We start from the raw sequence: 8291 nt of genomic DNA, 5'->3' as shown, positions 1-8291 counted from the left end.
CGGCCACCGCTTTTCCTTTGACGGCAACGCAAGGGCGATATTGTATATCAAATTTACTTAGTTCTACCGACCACAACACCATTCGCCCGGCAGCCGCAGGGCTGCCCATTGCTCGCTGCAAAGGTTTGTCAGTTAGGACGACTATTGTATGGGCTTGAAAATATGGCTTGAGCTTATAGGCCGCTGTAACCAAAGCGAAGGCAAGTTTCTCCATGGGGGGATATCTCTCTTCTGGACCGTGCAACGCCCTGCTCGCATAGTACATGGGCCGTTGGATCTTGCCATCTTCTCTAATTAAGGCCGCGCTGACAGCTACTGGGGAAACGGCCAAATAGAGGAACAGTTCTTCTCCTGGTTACGAGGGGCTTAGCAATGGCAGTAAAGAGAGGTAGGCCTTTAGATCTTTGAACACTTGTTGACATTCGTCAATCCATTCAAAGGATTTTTTCAGTGTTCGGAAAAAAGGTAGGCATCTATCTGCAGCCTTCGACACAAATCTACTAAGCGCGGCGACCCTACCATTGAGGCTTTGTACTTCCTTAATATTTTTAGGAGGGGCCATCCCCATAATGGCCTAAATCTTGTTCAGGTTGGCCTCGATCCCTCTTTGGGATACCATATATCCCAAGAACTTTCCTGCCGTCACTCCAAAGGCACACTTGCTGGGTTGAGCTTCATGTTGTAGGAGCGAAGAGTATCAAATGTTTCCTTAAGATCCTCCAGATGAGCTTCTTCCCTTTGGCTTTTGACCAACATGTCTTCGACATACACCTGGACGTTCCTTCCAATCTGTTGTGCAAACATCTTGTTCATGAGCCTCTGATAGGTTGCGCCAGCGTTTTTCAGGCCGAAGGGCATGACCTTGTAGCAAAAGAGGCATTGGCTTGTTACGAACGAAGTCTTCTCTTGATCAGATTCATCCATTCGGATCTGGTTATACCCGGAGAATGCATCCATGAAGCTTAGCAATTGATGTTTGGCCGTAGAATCCACCAGGATGTCGACCCGCGGGAGGGGGTAGCTATCTTTGGGGCATGCTTTGTTTAAGTCCGTGAAGTCGACGCACATCCTCCATTTACCGTTGTTCTTTTTGACCATCACGACGTTCGCCAACCAATCGGGGTAATACACTTCCCTGATAAATCCCGCTTCTTGCAGTTTGCGGACTTCTTCTGCTATTGCTTGGTCTCTTTCTTGGGCAAAGGTTCTTTTCTTCTGTCAGACGGGTGGAAAAGATGGCGACACGTTCAACCTGTGCACCATGACCGACGGGTCAATTCCCGGCATGTCTCTGTGGCTCCATGTGAATACGTCTCTGTTTTCTTTCAAGAAAATTGCAAGTTTTTGACGTATCGCTGAGTTGGCCAGGGTGCTGACTTTTTTCATTCGCTCCGGATGGGCTTTGTCGAGAGGTACATCTTCGAGTCTTTCGACAGGCTCTGTCGCCACCCGACGTTCCTCTATGTTCATGGCTTGAATGTGACTGTCCATCTCCATCATGGCCACGTAGCATTCTCGGGCGGAAACCTGATTTCCTCTTAATTCTCCAATTCCATGATCAGTAGGGAATTTTATCATCAAATGGTACGTCGAGGTTACGGCTTTCCATGAGTTGAGGGTTGGACGTCCTATGATGGCATTGTAAGCCGACGAGCAATCAACTACCAGGAATGCTATGTTTCGGGTAACCTGCTGAGGGTAGTCTCCAACAGTTACCGCTAAAGTGACAATGCCAAGTGGATGTACCCTCGCCCCTCCAAAGCCAATGAGTGGGGCATTAACCGGAGTTAGTCGCTCCCTTTCAATTCCCATCTGTTGGAAAGCGGGATAGTAAAGGATGTCTGCTGAACTACCGTTGTCCACGAGAACTCGGTGTATGTTGTAGTCTCCTGCCCGTATGGTGACGACCAAAGCGTCGTCTTGGGGATGATGAAGGCGCCGGACGTCTACTTCTAAGAATTCAATGGGGGGATTGTCAATCCGTGACCTTTCAAGCGCGGGACTTGCCGACTGGACGTTCTGGACCGCTCTAATGTATGTCTTTCGGGCTTTCTTGGAAGATCCGGCCCTCATGGTGCCTCCTACAATCATCCTTATGTCTCCTACGGGTTGCCTGGGGCGATCATTGTCTTGTTGAGGAGCTTGATTTTGTGACGGGTCTACCCTCTCTTTGTTAACGAACCTCTGTAACCTTCCTCTCCTAATGAGAGCTTCTATTTGTTGTTTCAAGTCATAGCAATCGACGGTGTCATGGCCGTGGTCTTGATGAAAGTGGCAATATTTATCCCTTGGTCTCTTGTTGGGATCTCCCTTCAGTTTGCTAGGAAAGGCCAAAGTTTCCTCATCTTTAATTTGCATCAGCACCTGGTTGATGGGCGCATTTAGGGGAGTGAAGTTCGTGAATCATCCTGTAGGCGGCTTGGGTCATCGATCATCTCGTCGCTCTTTGGTTCTCCCCCTTTTTTGTCCTCTGTCTGGCTGCGCATCTTCCTATCTTTCCCTTTTTCTGGGCTTGTTCTCTCGGGCGAGCAAGGCATCCTCCACATTCATGTACTTCGTCGCCCTATAATGTACATCGGACATAGTCTTTGGGTCATTCTTGCATAGAGAGAACAAGGACTTACCATTTTGTAGCCCGTTCATGAAGGCTGCCACAAGTATTTTGTCATTTGCTTCATCTATCGAAAGGGATTCCTTGTTAAAGCGGGCTATATATGACCTTAATGTCTCTTCTTCTCGTTGCTTAATACCCAGTATACATGCAGTAGACCTCTTGCGTCGATGCCTTCCAATAAAATGTGATACGAACTGTGCGCCTAGTTCCTTAAAGGTGCCGATGGAATTAGGCGTCAGCCTGCTATACCAATTCCTCGCAGGTCCTTTCAAAGTGGTGAGAAAAGCCTTGCACATGATTTCGTCCGATACACCCTGAAGATGCATTAGGGTCTTGAAGGATTCCAAGTGGTCCAATGGGTCTTTGGATCCGTTGTAATTCTCCATGTGTGGCATGCGAAATTTTGGAGGAAGAGGGCATGAATTCATGAGCACAGTGAAAGGCAAATCTGTCCTGTGGACTAAGTCATCCAGGTTGCTGGATACTCGTCCTCTAAGGGTGTTCATCATTACATCCATACGTTCCCTCATTTCTTGCATCTCCACAGCAATGTGGGTCGACAAGGCGTCCGAGACGGACGGTCGGTTGGTCTTTTGTAGTTCCGGTCTGGTCGAGGCGTTGCTACCCTTAGGTCCTTCTGCGTTCCTTCCTTCTGGACTAGCACCTTCTTGGTCTTCTTCTGGTGCACTCGGGTGTGTTGTCCTTTGTCGCAATTGTTCCTCCAGATCATGGTTCTGCTTGGTGAGGCGCTCAACTGCCGCTGCAAGCGTTTGGACCTGCCTCTCTAAAGCTGTGGCGTGCGGTTCGTTGCCTTGGTTGTTATTTGTTGCCATCGATTGAGTGAGTACCATGCAACTTTTTGTCTCAGGAATAGAGCACGGCTGAGATACTTGAAAATGTCACGATTTTCCCTACAGACAGCGCCAACTGATGATGCCAAAGAAGTCACTAGTAAGCTGCGAGTACTCCTCTGATTGAAGCAACATCTGCGAAGAGAAAATAGATGATCGACAGAGAGCACCGGTGTGGTGCCGGCCAAAAACCCTCCGACGATCAAGTTAGAGTCTTTTAAACAACCCTAGAGTGCCAAAGTTGAGATAATTATATGTACCTTTGGGTCATGAGGGTTTTGGGGTATATATAGTGGTATGGGGCTGAAATAAACGCCTTGGCGAAGAAGTACTTTCCTTTTTAAAGAGTAATTCGTGGATCTTTGCCTATTTTATTGAGCCCTTTCCTTATAGGAATCTTCTTGACTAAAGGCGAACGTGTAGCGCAAGAACTTTCCTTATATTCGCGTAAGCAGAAGTCAAGATAGGCTAAAAATGAAGGTTGGATGACTCCTTCAGCTTTTACCTGCCAAGGTCGTCAGCCCACGTGCACCTCCTACACTGTCGTCAGCCTATGTATGTCTCCACAAAGAACGTCAGCCAAGGACCCTTACAGCCAAGGTCGTCAGCCCTGACTCGTCAGCGTGATCCGTCAGTCTAACGTCGCTACGTGAGGGGTATGGCCTCGAATGTCAAGGATGCATCCTAATGAGACTTGGTTGACGGGTTGTATGCTCCCGTCAGCCTCCTTAACTCATTGACGGCCTGTAGAAATCATCACTATCACTTACTTTTATTTGGGAATGAAATTCTCTTATCTATATATACTATAAAACCAAAGTCTCTAACCAGTATTTGACTTTTTTTTTAACTCCCACATTTTTACACAGCATTATTAAATTTAAAAAAAAAAAAAAAAACTATATCTAACCATAAAATTCAAGCTAAAAAAAATGGGTAAAACCTGATAATTTTTCCTCAATTCTGAAAATCAAACCAGACAACCTCCCAACTCTGGAATTCAAACCCAATAACTATTTCTCGCTATTTTTCTCTCTTCTCTACCCTCCTTCTATGACCATCAATGCTTCCCTAAATCTTTCCTCATTGCCCCATCATATTGATGATTCCGATTATCATTAGATTGAATGAAAGGGATGACCAGTAGATGATAGCAAGGCTAAACAAACTTAAGATTCTCGATCAGATGGGCGAATAGGCACGCCCAACCCAGCCCACGGATGGACTTACTCAAAGTCATGCCCAACCCAGATTTTTATGAAGTTTCTAAGATGAATGGTTTAATTATCTATACCCACGTAAGAAAATTTCTGTTTAATTGTTTACACCCATGTCTATGCATCTCCTGGATATAAGTTTTAGATCAATTTATCATTTTTCAATGTGTAAGTAATGTAATTTTAAAAACGTATCCTTATGATTGCATATACAAACATAGATGATTTTGAAAGAATTGGAAACGATTTTTTTTTTTTGCTTTGGAATTGTAACTATTATGTTGTTTGTTTTGACTATCCTCTTGATTAGAGTCAGTTATTATTGAAATTTTTATTTGACTATGTTTTGGAGGTATTATGGTATTCAATTATTGTTGAAATTCTAGGTAGTTTTTTTGACAACAAGGTAGTTTTTCACTTCTTTGATCACATTATATGCAAGGAATGGTTGCAAAAATAATGCACGACGTGTGTTTGATAAAATGTCACAAAAACCTGCACTGCACACTATTTCATAAAAATCTACACTGCAGTGCAGTATTTCATGAAATCTACACTGTTTTGAATAACTTTCTGCATTGTTTTTAAATAACTTTCTATGAACCAATTTTTTGTTTCGTATGTCAAGTTCTATAAAAGGAGCAATGCAGGTTTGTTTGTGTTGGTTGAAAAATTCTGATTTTTTAGAGATAGTAAGTGATTTCGTTTCGTTCATCAAGATTTGATTTTTTCCTGTACATATTTAATAGTATTGAAAGGCTTAAAGTTTTAATATTTTAGTAAAAAATTTGTATACGTCAAGCCATTAGAGCAACTAATTAGTACCAAACTATTTCTCAGAAACTTTGCCACAACAATATATTAGTAAAAAATTTGTAGTTTGTTCCTATGTTCCATGAAGCTAAAGAATGATACTATTGTTAACCAAAGTGGGAATTTTTATTCGTCTCTTTATTTGTTTGCTTTGATTGAAAAATTTCTAGAATTTTTAGCATAAAATCTGGACTGTTTAACATAAAAAATCTGCACTTTTTACAACCAAAATCTACACTGCATTGTTTTATAAAAATCTACACTACTTTGCACTATTTCTCAAAAACTGCACTGTTTTAAATAACTTTCTGTATAATGTACTTTTCTGCACCTATGATAAAACCAATTTTCTGCCTTGGATATTCTTAATTTGAATTCCTTTGACATTGTTTCCTTCATATTGATAGGAAGTGTTAGGCCATTCCCAACTGTGACTTGGATGATTTTCATGTTCTTAATGCTTTTGTTGTACTTTTTTCTCTACTTTTGTAGTTCTTTTCCGATTGCAATTGGTTTATTCAATTTGTTCTCTTCTATGAATGTTTCTTGAATGTTGGCTGAAAATTGGATTCTTATTGTTTTGCATATAGGGATTTGGCATTTTGTTACCTGGGTTATTTGGAACTGTGGATCCTTATCTGTGTAAGAATCTTAATATGACTGCAAGACGAGAGCAGCTAGGTATTTACCAGTCTTCTCCTTTATTTTGTACTGTTTCTTGCTTATTTATTGGTAATATATTTCTAGAAAGAATCTGAAATTGGAATGTGATTGCATATTTAAGTTTCTTGGTTATATCAAACTTGGTTTTATGTTTGGTTTAATTGTTTCATCTAAATATTTCCATTGTTTTTTTATTTTTAATACTTCTAAGTACAATTTGTATTTTATTAGGTGCCTCAAGAACTCGTCCTACCTGTGCAAATAGAAAATCTAAATGGAAAAGAATTTGTTTTCCAAATACAACTAAATGACTATAATCTTGAGTATGGATGGGAATTCTTCACCTTCAAGAAAGTTTTTGACTCTGTTGAAGAAACTGACAAAGCAATTTAGCTTGATAAAATGACAAAAGTACATGTTTTTTAATATAGCAAAATTACAAACTTGATATTTAACTTGTATATGTTGTAATACATTTCTCAACCTGTTACATCAGTGATACTTCAAATGAATTTATTAGCAACTTATCAAGTGATCAAGATGGTGATTCTATAAATTTTCAAAAAGTTGATGTTGAAAGCAATGTACGACTCACACCAACATCTGTAATCAAGGAAAATAAAAGGAGTTATTCAGTGACTACTACGAAGCAGCAAAGGAAGAAGATACAAAGACTACTTTAAAGTCTGTGAGGGTCGATTTTTCAGACAATGTCCAGGCCCAAGCTTGAGCAAGGACCCCAGGCCCTCTTGTTGTAGTTTGAAGGGACTGGGCTTGGTTTACCACAGCTAAATGGGCTATTTACAAATCAAGTGGTGCACAAGGCAAGATTCCTACAATACATACACACTAGCAAGCGAAAATATATACATTGAACAACAAGAAAAACAGCAAAGGAAGACAATGTAATAAAGAAAATATACAAAATAATTGTTAGGGATCCTCAAATTAATAAGAAATACTCCATTAGTTTTCTTAATTATGGATTACAATGTGCTCACGAAGACGTGATACAAGGTTCAAATAAACTCAAAGATTACAGACTTAGATGGCTGTCTAAGCTTCTAAGACTTGCAAAAGTTTGAATCCTTTTAAATCCAAGTATGTGCTATAGTGGCTGTTTCTGGGATACCGGGAGATATTTCCTTATTTTCTCAATGTTTCTTGATAGAATTTTATGGTTCTCTCTTGATTTCCCTATTGCTGAATCCCTTTTTCAACGTTGGCTGCTTCTCCCTTTATAGTATCACTCTAGGGTTCCGGGGTATCACTGATTCTTCCCCCTTAGCTCCTTAGGTACCAGAGCCCCTGTTGTTCCAGCCCTTCTGACGACTGATTCTTTCCTTGTTTCCCATAGTTCTCTTCTTTTGGTGTTTTCCTTCAAAAGCCTCTTGCTGACCTTTCGTTCTGAGGTGCCTTCGGGGGAGCTGACCTTCAACTTCATTTCCTCCAAGGTTTCTCTATCTTCCCTTTTTCAGACCTAGCCCCTTTTTGGCCGCCCCTCCCCTTTTGTCATTTTTCCCAGTAAGCCAAGTCCTTCTTTGCCAAATCGAAGGTTTTCCTAGTTATTTCCTTTTATGGCTCTCCTTTTTGGGTTCCTCGAGATACCGACCTCTTACTCTTGAGTCGTTGCTCTCTAAGCCCTCTGGCTCTGTGTTGCATCACTGAGTGCTTAAGAAGAACACACCTGCCTTTCATTCCTTGTGCCTTTTGATCTCCCTTTGAGCTGTCTTAATCCCACTTTGGCCGTGCTGCACACCCCAGAGGTCCCAGACAGTCTCTAGGATCCTAGCCCAGCCCTTTCTACTGGACTTTCTTTGGTTCTCTGATTCTAGTGTGCTGACTCCTTTCCTTTCTCTCTTTGTTTTATGGACCCTAAATCCTACCTCTTCACGAATCTTGGGCCTCAAATCCATCGGCCCTACCATGCTTCTCTTTTTTTGTAAGCCCAATCTCTTTTCCTCAATTTTTACTTCCCATGGATTGGCCCAATGTGCCATTTCTTTGGACCTTGTGTCATGATTTTTTAGACCTCAACAAAGTCATCTTTCAATTCATTTGAAATATTGATTAAGTAGTTCTTTAAATTTGTGTTTCATACATTTATTGGATAATTAAGGATGTTAAGGATTT

The 8291-nt window shown here is 41.3% G+C and overlaps 1 long non-coding RNA gene across 2 annotated transcripts; it reads left to right on the top strand.

The window, feature by feature from the left end:
* The first annotated feature begins 4422 nt into the window (after positions 1-4422).
* On the top strand, positions 4423-7192 carry LOC142637376 (uncharacterized). 2 transcript variants are annotated; one of them, XR_012844617.1, is made up of 3 exons: positions 4423-4763; positions 6086-6176; positions 6655-7192. It is a non-coding gene; the product is annotated as an uncharacterized LOC142637376 (long non-coding RNA). The 2 variants fall into 2 exon arrangements; XR_012844616.1 differs by having other exon boundaries at positions 6390-7192.
* Positions 7193-8291: the final 1099 nt, after the last annotated feature.

Source organism: Castanea sativa, chromosome 5 (assembly GCF_040712315.1).
Source record: "Castanea sativa cultivar Marrone di Chiusa Pesio chromosome 5, ASM4071231v1".
In the NCBI taxonomy this organism is placed as follows: Eukaryota; Viridiplantae; Streptophyta; class Magnoliopsida; order Fagales; family Fagaceae; genus Castanea; species Castanea sativa.
The sequence above is the reverse complement of the archived record's forward strand: the minus strand, read 5'-3'. Positions and strand labels throughout refer to the sequence as shown.